At 39.8% G+C, this 13,356-nt stretch overlaps 1 protein-coding gene across 2 annotated transcripts in view; it reads right to left on the bottom strand.

Annotated features, from left to right (window-relative positions):
- c10orf71 (chromosome 10 open reading frame 71) overlaps positions 1-4,034 on the bottom strand; it is a 39,969-nt gene extending 35,935 nt beyond the window's left edge. For both annotated transcript variants that reach the window (XM_004915912.4, XM_004915913.4), the window contains exon 1: positions 3,658-4,034. The gene's annotated coding sequence lies outside the window, so the exon portion shown is untranslated. The remainder of the gene's footprint in view (positions 1-3,657) is intronic.
- Positions 4,035-13,356: the final 9,322 nt, after the last annotated feature.

Below are 13,356 nucleotides of genomic sequence, written 5' to 3'. Positions count from 1 at the left end.
AACAAGTTGTCTAATTCCAGGCAGTGTCATTCTGTGGCTACTAAAGCAAATAAAGTTATCCCTTGACTCAAGGGATGAAAACATAATATTGCCCTTTTATAGGTCCTTGGTAAGGCCTCACCTTGAGTATGCAGTGCAGTTTTGGGCTCCAGTCCTTAAGAAGGATATTAATGTGCTGGAGAGAGTGCAGAGACGTGCAACTAAACTGGTTAAGGGTATGGAAGATTTAAACTATGAGGTTAGACTGTCGAGGTTGGGGTTGTTTTCTCTGGAAAAGAGGCGCTTGCGAGGGGACATGATTACTCTGTACAATTACATTAGAGGGGATTATAGGCAGATAGGGGATGTTCTTTTTTCCCATAAAAACACTCAACACACCAGAGGTCACCCCTTTAGAGGAACAGAGCTTCCATTTGAAGCAGCGTAGGTGGTTTTTCACGGTGAGGGCAGTGAGGTTGTGGAATGCCCTTCCTAGAGATGTGGTAATGGCAGATTCTGTTAATGCATTTAAGAGGGGCCTGGATGAGTTTTTGAACAATCAGAATATCCAAGGCTATTGTGATACTAATATCTACAGTTAGTATTAGTGGTTGTTATATATATAGTTTATGTATGTGAGTGTATAGATTGGTAGGTGTGGGTTGTGTGTGCTGAGTTTACTTGGATGGGTTGAACTTGATGGACTCTGGTCTTTTTTCAACCCTATGTAACTATGTAACTAAGTATATGCATCACCATAATGATTGTTGCCCAGGTATATGTTGACATAATGGATGTGCCTCAAATTCAGTGGCATCCAATATGTCACTGTCCCATAGCTGGTTTGTCTGTTGCTAAAACAAAGTCAAATGCAAGATTACATGGACATAAAAATACTGTATATAAAATGATTCATTCCTCCTGGAACTGTAGCATGTGAGCAATAGGCGAATGTAATCTTAGGTTTCCAGAACTTTCATCACAGGTTGGGGGGGACAAATGATGTATACATAATTAGATTATTTGTACATTGATTCAGTGGTAGCACTGTTGTCTCACAGTACTCAAGTCCTGTGTTCAATTCAAGCTAGGGCACTATCTGCAAGACATTAATATGTTTTTCCTGTGGCTCCAAAGATTTGCTCTCACAAAAATGCAGGCAAGTTAACTCACTTTTAATAAAATTGGCCCTGCTGTGTGTGAATGTGAAATGGATATTAGATTGTAGGCTCCAATGGATCATGGAGGTAATCTGCATATACAGTATGTCTTAGTGCTATATAATACAAGGAAATGTATTAAAGGGGTAGTTCGCTTTTAAATTAACATTTAAGGTGGCCATATATGTTCGGATTCTAGTCTTCTCCCGTCAAACTGTACGGCTGTACGTTTAAATGCAATGATCTGAAACTAACATTCAGACTGAAATTGTAGGATAAAAGCCTTGAAATATAAATCGGACGAACATGCAATAGTTGGCAGACACCAATCGTACAAAAGTGATTTACATTGTAGTCCCCAAGGATATCGTCCAATACATAATACGTGTGCAAAATGTTCATAAGGCAGGCAAAATTAACTAAACTTAACAGCCGATTGCCATGGAAGGTAAATTTTTGGGACGATAATTTGGAGCCCACACGATTTTATCGGTATGTTTATTGTCAACTTTTGTATAATGTAGTTATTCTGAGACAATTTGCAATTGGCCTTCATTTTTTATTATTTGTGGTTTTTAAGTTATTTAGCTTTTTGTTCAGCGGCTATCCAGTTTGGAATTTCAGCTGCTATCTGGTTGCTAGGGTCCAGTTTAACCTAGCAACCAGGCAGTGGTTTGAAAGTGAGATGGGATTATGAACAGATAGGCCTAAATAGAAAGATAAGTAATAAAAATTAACAATAACAATAAAATTGTAGCCTCACAGAGCAACTGATTTTTGGCTCCTGTGGTCAGTGTAAGCTTGAAAGAATCACAAAAAGAAGGCAAATAATTTAAAAACCATAAAAATTAAAAAATGAAGACCTCTTAAAATGTTGCTAGGTATAGGCCATTCTATAACATACTAAAAGTTCACTTAAAGGTGAAATACCCCTTTCATGTGCAATAATGACTGATTCATTCTGTTCACCTAAAGTCACTGTCCATGACCTGTAGGAATATTTCTACGTCTGTAGTCAGAAGGTGGCCATGTTAATCTAGTTGCTGCACACATGCAGTGTTTCCCTATAAAGAATGTTTTTAATTTTTGTACTATATGTGAGGGTATGATTTACATTATATACATGCATACAATGACACAGGTGTTTTAAATTGATCTCAGATGGCATTTGGTGTCCCTGCCATTTATTTCAGCATATGCTTCCCCTGCAGTTTACCGTCTGAGGTTGGCTGCTCAGGTAACATTTTAGTAGAACCTAATATAAACATAGGACTTTAAAAGGGAATGTGGTACCCCTTGAGGAGTTTTAATTTGAGACAGTGCCCCAACAAGCAGGTTTTGACCTTATGACTATAAAAAATAAGGACTAAATTAGATAACAAGTAGTGAATATTTTTAAGCCATTTAGGCATGCAAATCATGTATTATGTATTAGTTTTAAGCACTATTACCAAAAACTTAACAGAAATAAAGAAGTTTTCAAGACTGTTGTTGAAAAATTTCAGCAAAATTTCAGGTTGATATGATATACCCAGGACCTCACGACCATGTGCCTGATAAAATGCAGCACGGGGACTACAACTAGTTTGGACTCCTAGGCTGAATTAAACACCCTAGTTTCTTTGTTTCTCTGGACTTATCTTAGCCTGAACTAGTAAATTATCTTTTCTGTATATTATCAGAATTTTAATCTTTGTTGCACCTGTTTTGGGTCTATGAAGTAATGTGAGATGAATTTATCTTCCATTCACCCAATGAAAGTGTTTGAGATAACCCTAAATCTGCTGTCTCTCCAATATAAATGCTATCTTTATGGGGGTTTAGTAAGGAGAAAAATAATGTGAAAAATACAGAATTGAAAGAAGGGAGATAAGGCAAGATGCTTGAGACATACTGTGCAAGAAAAGGCAATGACAGAATTGACAGGCACAGAAACTGGAGGCATGGAAAGAGTATGGACCTCATTTCTTGTTCATGTTTAAGCAGGATGTCTTATGTGCTCTAGCAGCTATTTTCAGCTACCATTTTGGCCTTGACTAATATTTTGGCAAGCTCAAAGCACCAATATATGCTTACCTAATAGTTTTATTCATGCTGTTTAAAAACACAGAACGTATATATTTTGCATCATTAAAAAGATTTGAGGCTTACCTGAAGTTCCTCAATATTCTGCCTTTTGCATAAAATATTTTTTTTTGTTATAGAGTGTATTTTTGTCATATTAGTTCAATATATAGTCTCTTTTCCTATTGCCTAATGATACAGATTTTTCTTTGTACTGTAATGAGGTATAAATGTACTTCAGAATGTAATGTTATACAAAGAAGATAAGATCTATGTCATCTTAAAAATTAAGGAATAGATAGCACTAAAGGTACTTTGTTTGCTATAAACAGATATATATCTAACAAAGTTGGAACATTGGTTATACATTTCATATATACAATGCCAGTAAAGTGTTAATAAATTGTCCGGTTTAAAGTATGTAACCAGTTTTCATTATGCCACTTTGCCTTACCTGTTTGCCAAATGTCAAAGAGCTGAGTCCAGGGTCAAGCTCTCATTATTTCTTTATATTCCTGAAGGTGCAGTCAGTTAACTCCAAGGGGGGAAATTAACAAGTTTGCCCCCTACAGATTTTAGGTTCAATTTGAGTTAGGGGAGAAAGACATGGTAATGGGTGCCGCTATCCCAGGAAAGTAGAAATCCAAGCTTAGAGGAGTGTCGGGTTTCTAGCAGATGGCAGCAGCCTTAGTCTATTTTTATACCTGGCTGTGTCTGGGGCAGCTTCACTTCTCACAGTTCTAGAACCAAACTGATGTCCCTGTCTCCCTCAAAACTAACAGAAAGGGAGCCTCTTTCTGTTACAGTATAGAAGGCAATAGAACAAAGTGGGAGGTGTGTGGTGGTAAGAGCAGTGGGGTGGTGGTCATAATCAAAAAATAACACGTGGCATCATGGCCCAGGAATTTATACCATGCATTCTGCAGTCAGATACTCATCTGCCCTCCCCCATTAACATGTAAAGTCCAGTAATATGGAGGTGGCACTGGAAACTGTGGTTAACTGTAATTAAGGTGTGGTCTCCAATTTTTTATTCTTGTTTGGGGTACCTTCAGATACAGATTAGAAACGTGGGGATTAGAAACATGAGAATTTAACTTCTCTGGTTCTGCTATAATGTTAGTATATTCCTTGATATATCCTTATATAGAATGTCTCTTCTTTATAAATGAATGACACAGGTATGTTACCTTAACTGTATGTCACCATTGTCTAAATAATAATTCTTCTTAATGTTACTGCATTGATAACTTGAAATAGTGGATCTTACTTTGCTTTTTTTTTCATGAATGCTCATTCTCAGTTTTGTGTAATTAATTGACACTAACATGTACATGCATTTAGAGTCAACATTACATAGGAATATAGTAAGTTAGACTGAAAAAAGACACACGTCCATAAAAGTTCAACCTTTTATGTCTAAATAAAACCTGCCTTACTGCTAGTTGATCCAGAGAAAGGCATCATTTTAAAGTAAAAATATTTCTTACTTCACCCTTGGAGTTTGCATCTGTGTGCATAAAATTGTTTATGGTAATAGCTCTTGGTTGTTCTGACTTGTTGGACTATGTCCTAAGATATTGTACTTGGTTTGCTAGCCGATAGTGTCTTTCTTTCTCTCCCACAAAACACGTGGAACAGGGGGGTTTATTTATAACAGAGCCAGCAGGGCAGCACATGGGTGAGATTAAAGAACAGACTGATGTCACCAAGGGATGAAGAGGTGGCTAAATCTGGAGGTGCAGCGATGACAAGCCTGAGTGATGCAACGTGTGGTTTGATGGGAGGTTGTTTACAGAAGGTTAGGTGGAGAAAAAGCTTAGTTCACGGCACAGGCCTAATGTTAATCGGTGTCACACTTAGCTGAATTGCACCATTTCCTTTTACCTGATATAATTTATTTTTAAGTGTGCAATAGTGTGGTGTTAACATCTGTCTAACATTGCAGGCCCAATAAATTCTTCTGTCAGTATAATAAAAATGAGCATTAATGAGCATCAATTATTTGATTAACTTCCGTTTCTTAATCTTCTTTTTCTTTCCTTCTTATACTTAGCACCACCGATTTTCTAAATGCTTCCCCTCCTAAAGTTTTAGGGGTACAACACCCAGACTCTCCACACTTCTTTGTCCTATAGTGGAGCAGTTTTCTTGTGCTTTTGTAAGCGATCCTGCCCCCCCCCCCCCCCGTTTTTTTGTGGCTCCGCTCCAAAGACCCCAATTTTTTTTTTGACAGGGAATATTTTCACGCTGCTGCCAGCAGTTATAGTTTTGAAGCTACACTCCCCAAACTTGAATAACAATCATGGGGTCACCCTGAATAAAACAGGGACATTTTTGGATGACCCAAAGTAGGAGGAGCCAACAACAGCCAATCAAATTTCACCTATTGACTTTAATGAGGAAATTTAAACTGCAGCCAATTTTTCAGCTTTGAGGCTACACTCACCAAACTTGAATCACATAGTCATAGGGCCAACCTGAATGAAAATATGATATTTGCTGGATGCCCAAAAGTGGGTGGGACTATGAACAGCCAATCAGATTTTACCTTTTGATTTTCAGTGGAGGAAATTCAACCTGGTGCCATTCTCACAGTAAGTAGGCGTAGCCACCAACAGCCAATCCGATTTCAACTATTTAATTTTATTGGTTTAATGCCAGGGTTCCCAAACTTTGAATGGTTTGTCGCTGGGTGACTACATTCCAAGTCTAGAAAAGTGGGCGGAGCCAACAACACTTATAGACTTTCACTGGTTTAAATTTAAACTGCTGCAATTCTTTATATATTAATATTAAGGTCCCCAAACTTTGCAGAGTTTGTCACTAGGTAACTGTGGATTAAGGTTAGAAAAAGTGGGTGGAGCCCCCAACAGTCAATCAGATTTTACCTATTGACTTTTAATTCTATCTGCTTCCATTCTCACAGTATTAATACCAGGGTAACCAAAGTCTTCACAGTTAGTCACTAGGGAAGTGCATTTTTAGGTTTGAAAAAGTGGTTGGAACCACCAACAGCCAATCAGATTTCATCTATTTAATTTTTTTGGTTTAAATTTAAAATGCTGCCATTCTTATACTATTTACATTAGGATCCCTAAACTAGTTATTGGGTGACAATAATTCAAGGTCTAAAAATGTATGTATGTATGTATATCTTTATTTATAAAGCACTACGAATGTACGCAGCGCTGTACAGTAGAATTCATTAATACAGACAGGGGGTTAAAGATAATGGATAAATACAAAGTACAACAATAAATACAAATAAATACAAGGTGTAGTTGCAATAAGAGTCAGAAACACAAGATGAAGGAGGTCCCTGCCCCGTAGAGCTTACAATCTATATGGGAGGGGTAACTAACAGACACAAATGGGCAAATGTAGGTGCTGTAGGTCACAGTGGGTGACCTTACAGTATAAGTGCCAGTTCCCAGATCAGGTGCTGGGCGAGTGCTCCAAAAGGTAGTCTTTAAGTTTAGTTTTAAAAAGACTGAGGGAGGATTCTCTCCGGAGGAAATCAGGGAGGGAATTCCAAATGTAAGTGGCAGCAAGGCAGAAGGGTTTAAGGCGGGAAACAGCTGTAGTTGTTGGGGGCGCAACCAAACGGTTGCTCTGCGAGGAGCGAAGGAGTCGGCCAGGAACATACGGAGACACAAGGGAAGAGATGTAGTGAGGAGCAGAGGAATGGAGGGCTTTGAAGGTTAAGAGAAGGAGTTTGTAAACTATTCTTTGTTTAATAGGAAGCCACGATAAGTCCTTTAGCAGGGGAAGGGCCTGAACTCTCCTGGATGAGAGGAGGAGAATTCTGGCAGCGGTGTTTAATATAGACTGTAGGGGTGAAAGATGGGAGTTAGGGAGGCCGGTTAGCAGCAGGTTACAGTAGTCAAGTCGGGATAGGATGAGCGCGTGCATGAGCAGCCTAGCTGTTACAGTAGAAAGAAAGGGATGGATTTTGGCAATATTGCGTAAGAAAAAGTGACAGGTTTTGACAGTGGTGTAATGCAGAATTTGCATTAGGAGGGAGTGGTCAACCGTATCAAACGCAGCCGATAGATCTAGGAGGATTAGTACAGAAAAGTGACCACTGGCTTTGGCAACCTGAAGATCATTCGTAACTCTGAACAACGCTGTCTCAGTAGAGTGTGCAGGCCGAAAGCCAGATTGCAGCGCATCCAGTAAATTATGTGCATTAAGGAAGTTAGTTATACGGGAGAAGACAATGCGCTCTAAGATTTTGGAGGCAATCGGTAGAGTGCATAAAGGCAGGTGATGGAGTCTGCGAGGGACGCAGAAGGGTATTGAATATGGAAAATAGGCGTTTTGGGTTGGATTTATTTCTGTTTATGAGGGTGTTGTAGTATTCCTGTTTAGCCTTCGACAGGGCAGAATTTAGGCAGGCTAATAGGAATTTATAGTGGACAAAGTCTGCTTGCGTACGGGATTTCCTCCACATACGTTCCGCAGACCTCGCACAGGAGCGTAGGAATTTGGTCTGCACATTCAGCCAGGGGTGGGGGTTTTGCACCCGAGTGCGCTTAGGCTGAAGGGGTGCAAATGAATCAATGGTGGAGGCTAGTATTCTGTTGTACTTGCAAACCAGGGTATCAGGGTCAGACAACTCATTAAAGGAGGAGAGACTGGACCTGAAAGAGCAAGCTAAGGCCGGGAGATCTATGTCACGTGTGTTTCTAATTAATACAGCGGGGGAAGGAGCAGGTTGGGAAGGAGAGTGAGAGACAGAAAATGTAACGAGGTGATGGTCAGAGAAGGGAAAGGGGACACTGTTAAAATCAGAAAGGGACAGATTTTTGGTAAAGACTAAGTCCAGAAAGTGGCCATCCTTATGAGTCTGAGCATTTGTCCACTGCTGGAGCTCAAAAGAGGAGGTTAGGCGTAGAAAACGTGAGGGCCAGGGTTGCGAGAGGTCATCAATGTGGGAGTTGAAGTCCCCAAGGATGATTGCAGGGCCTTCAGTAGAGAGGAAAAAGGAGAGCCAGGTTTCAAAATCAGAGAGGAATGTAGCAGGGGAGGAGGCTGACGGGGGGTCTGTAAATGACAGCCACCCTTACAGAGAGAGGATGGAAGATCTGAATGGCATGCACCTCAAATGAATTAAACAAAAAAGCTGGGGGAATAGGAATAGGTGCGAACCGGCAACGGGAGGAGAGGAGAATTCCAACTCCCCCACCGCGTCCAGTGGTCCGGGAGGTGTGGGAGAAAGAGGGGGTGCAAGTCAGGAAAGTGGATGGCAGCAAACATACATTTAAAATGAACCAGCAGTGGAAAAGGGGGTGCAAGTCAGGAAAGTGGATGGAAGCAAACATACCTGGTGAGACAAAGAAAAGCCTGGGTTAGGGGTGTATGGTTGGAGATGCAGTTTGGTGATGGTGAAGGCAGATATTAATAGATACTAGTTAACTCTGTCTAACTCATTAAAGTATAAAAAGTGGGTGGAGCCACAGACATCCAATCAGATTTATTTCATTGATTTCAGTGGGGAAAGTTTTGCACATTTAATGCCAATGTCCCCAAACTTTTCACAGTTGGTCACTGGGGGACTACAGATAAAAATCTGTTTCCACCCATTAAATTTCATTAAACTGATGCCATTATTTAAGTATTAATTCCAAGGTTGTTAAACCTTGTTAAACCTTGCAAAGTTAGTCACTGTGTATTTGTGGTTCAAAGTTAAAAAAGTGGGTAGGGCCACTTACAGCCAATCACATTTCACCTATTTACTTTCAATGGTGAAATGTAAAATGCTGTCAGTCCCACAATTTTTACACTGAGTCCCTAACTTTGCAGAGTTGGTCACCGGGGGACCGCAGTTCAAAAATAGTAAAAGGGGGTTGGGCCACTAACAGCCTATCAAATTTCATGTATTGAATTTCATTGGTTTGAATTTAAAATGCTGTCATTCTGACATTATTTATGCCAGGGTGCCCAAACTTGCACAGTTGCAATGGGTGACTGCCTCGAGATTAGAAAAAGTGGGCACACCCACCAATGACAGTTCACCTATTCACTTTTATTGGTTTAAATTTAAACTGCTGCCATTCTTTAACTATTAATCTTAGGGACCATAACCTTTACAGAGTTACTGGGTAACTGCAGTTCCAGGTTAGAAAAAAAGTCACCAGCCACCAATCAGATGTCACTCATTGACTTTCAGTGGGGAAATGTAAATTGCTGCCATTCAGACACTGTTTAAACCAGGGTCCCTAAACTTTGTACAGTGGATTTTACTATATAACTGTGGCCCAAGGTTAGAAAACCTGGGTAAAGCTAACAACAGCCAATCAGATTTCATTCAATGACTATTTTTCAAACCAACATGAAGTTTGTTCTCAAACTTCCCTATCTAGATTAAATATATTCTACATTATCAGCATGCATAAGTGAAAAGCTCAAATAACCTACAAAAAAACCTTCCAGTAAGAATAAAGGGATTATTTAGGATGTGTTTAGTATGTTTAAGTATGTTTAAGGCAATTATTTTTTAAGACAATTACAATTTTATTGTAAATACTTTATTGCACACTTTTATTATATTTAATATTTGGGGTTTTTTTTTTTTTTTTTTTTTGTCTATGTAAAGTTGGGAGGAACACGGGTCAAAAAAATTTCATTACGGTAATGATGCTTCATTGTTATTTGTATATGACAATAAAACTTGAAACTTGAAACTTGGAAACTTGAAATTATCATCGAGGTAGTCTAAGCCTGGAACCTGTGGCTTTGTAAAATGCAGAAAGGAAGCAAATTCCGGATATACAATGCAGAGCTGCAGATTTTATGTTTGTATAGGAAGTTATAATGTGAGATGAGGATTAGCAAAATATCAAACTTTAAACCCATTTCTATCTCACTCTCATTATGTGCCACAGTCAGTATATAAGATGCATTGCCATCTTTTAAAAAAGTCACCTATTTAAGCATGTATACTGCACTTTGTGTGAAAACCCCATGGCAATCCGTCAACTACACAGGAAAGTATAAGTGCGAAATATCAAATGAATTGTATAAAACCGACCGACCAATCTTGAAAGGACAGGTATGGGATCTGTTATCTAGAAACCATTACCAAGCAAATTTTGAATGTTTTAAAAATAATTTCCTTTTTCTCTGTAATAATAATACAGTACCTTGTTATTGATCCCAACTAAGATAGAATTAATCATTATTGAAGGCAAAACAATCTTACTAGGTTTAATCAAAGTTGAAATAATATTTTAGTAGACTTAAGGTATGGCATGTTTTAGTAGACTTAAGGTATGGAGATCCAAATTATGCCAAGACCCCTTATGTCAGGGACTCACCTGTCTCTCTCCAGTGATGCGCCGATCCTCCTCGCTTCGGTCCAAGATGGCCGTGCGTTCCAACATGCGAGCATACGCAATAGCCTGGTTGTCGCAGAATGATGTGGTTTTGGGCACAGACGTTGTGACACAGGCAGTAGAGCACTATTTAGACCGGCTTCTGCTTAGGGTAAGTGCTCGGACATTGTTTTGCCTAGCTGTTTATGCATTTTGAATGTTGCCTATTGTTATTGACCCTTCGCCTGCCTGACCACTCTTTAGAAACCCTCTGCTGTACTTTGCCTGTTGTCTACTGTTGCTGAACTTTTGCCTGCCTGACAATTCTTTTGGAAATCCTCTGCTGTACTTTGCCTGTTTATCTGTCCACTGTTGCTGACCCTTGGTCTGATCGTCTACTCTGTGGATCATCCTTCTCTGTACTTTGACCGTGATTCCCGTTGCTGACCCTTGGCCTGGATTCGATTATCATAGGTGCTCAGCGCTGATCTCCACCTAGCCGCACCACCGCCTGCATTGATCTGCTCAGCATAGACCCTCATGGGACCTTTCTGGGCTCCCATACCTTGCCCCACTTCTCTTTCTCTCATCCGCAGCTTGGGAGTACCAGTGGGGAGCTGTAAGGGCAGTCCTCCTCAGCATATCTAGTTCCTGCTATCGGTAAGCCTGACACCTTATCAGGAAAACCTTAGGTTCCAAGCAATCTCTATAACAGGTCTCATACCTTTATCCCCTCTCCTATATACAATACTGTATACGAGCCACCAGTGACTAGCATCTTTCTTGCTTCCCTGCCTCAGTACTACTCTCTTTAGTGTTCAACCCACACCTCGTTCCATTTCACAGAACTCTACTTTTTTCCACATAGTCCCTCTATTTATTATTTTCTGCCCAGTCCTCTGGCTTCTCTTTCTCCTCTCACCTATACAAGAGTTTTGGGGTCAACTCAGTTTTGTACTATACATCTTGTGGATTTGTTGAAGCAAAATTGCAATAAAACTAAATTATCAGGGTAGATTCAAATGATTATTAATAATAATTAGCATAATCAATTAATTCACTAATACCAAATTCATATGTGTCATTGTTCCTCAACCAATCGACAACTGTCATGCTAAACACTGACATCATTTCCCATTCATTTCTATTATTTTTTATTTATATAGGGACAACACAGTGCTATACAGACATTTTACATCATTCATATTTGTCCTTGCCCCAGTGGAACTTACAGTTTAAGTCTCTATTATATTCTGGAAAAAATGCATACATCATTATTATTATCTGTCCCTTGCACCCTTGTTTGGATGCCATGTTTGGAAGAAATTGGCAACACTGGAGCCTTTTTTATAGCATAGTGTAAAGGAGCTTCTCTAAAGGTGGCCACACACGTGGCAATTTTAGATCTTTCGCATCCTGAGATATCGGTCGACTTGCCATACACGAGGTTTCGTACGATATTATCGGTGCGTGTATGGCCAGCTTAAGACTATGACAGATGTGGAAATTAGTCTAATGCCATAAACCCCCTCTAACACAAAATTTTCCAACTGGCAATAATGTAAATCACTGGTGGAAAAACATATATGTAATTTGGTTTTGTGAAGTAGCCAGAAGTTTCCTTGAGAGCCAACTTTGGGCTACTTTGCAAAGCCAATGTGTATTTTTTCCCAACGTAAAAAAGATTAATGATGAGCGAATTTTCCCAGCAGGCATGGATTCACAGTGAATATCTGCATTTCACCGTCACTGGATTGTTCCGCAAAATTTCAGGCGAAATCCACCACGAAAACATTTCTCATTTCTCATTGTTATGAGTCAAGAAAGGTTGCGGTCACATAAAAAATATGTGTGGCCGCATCAAATTTATTTCGCCAATTTTTTGAAACGGGACAGATTCACTCATCACTAGAAAAGATTAGTAGCTATAGATGTAGCGAACTGTTCGCCGGAGAACTAATTCGCACGAAAATCGGGTGTTCGCAAGTTCGCGAACTTTTAGCGATGTTCGCAATTTTGGGTTCGCCTTAGCTGGAACCAAATTTTGACCTCTCACCCCAGAGCCAGCAGATACATGGCAGCCAATCAGGCAGCTCTCCCTCCTGGACCACTCCCGGACCACTCCCTTCCATATATAAACCGAAGCCCAGCAGCCATTTTACATTCTGCCTGTGTGTGCTTGTTGAGTTAGCATTGGGAGAGAGCTGTGCAGGGGTTTGAGGGGCAGTTTAGGTAGCTTTGCTGACTAGTAATCTACTTTCTACTGCTCTGTATGTAGCTGCTGGGGGCAGCTGTCCTGCTGATCTCATCTGCTGTAACCCAATAGTCCTTGTAAAAGTAGTTTATTATACAAGTTTAGAAATGTAGTGTGATTTCTGCCCTTTACAGCACAAAACGCAACGCTGTGTCAACAACGTATTTTTCAGAGAAATTTTTGCCCTTGATCCCCCTCCTGCATGCCACTGTCCAGGTCGTGGCACCCTTTAAACAACTGGCTTTTCTAGGTTTTAAAGTTCGCCTTCTCATTGAAGTCTATGGGGTTCGAAAAGTTCGCAAAAGTTCGCACTTTTTGGCACTTTTTTCTGAGGTTCGCTACATCTCTATTAGTAGCCCACATTAGAGAAGACAGGTGACTAATCTTGTATTAATGCGTATTTCATCACCCTAAGACAGGCGAATGTATATGCTATTGCAGAGCTAAAAATGCCTTAATGGCAACAAATTATACCTTCCTATGACTCCATTGATGCATTGCTGTGAAATTTAGGTTTTGGCATCTCTGTTTTGTTTTTTTGTGTTGGTGAACTGCTCTTAAGTCTTTGTTTGATGATGAT

This window comes from Xenopus tropicalis, chromosome 7 (assembly GCF_000004195.4).
Source record: "Xenopus tropicalis strain Nigerian chromosome 7, UCB_Xtro_10.0, whole genome shotgun sequence".
Lineage (NCBI taxonomy): Eukaryota > Metazoa > Chordata > Amphibia > Anura > Pipidae > Xenopus > Xenopus tropicalis.
This window is presented reverse-complemented; position numbering and strand designations above follow the sequence as displayed.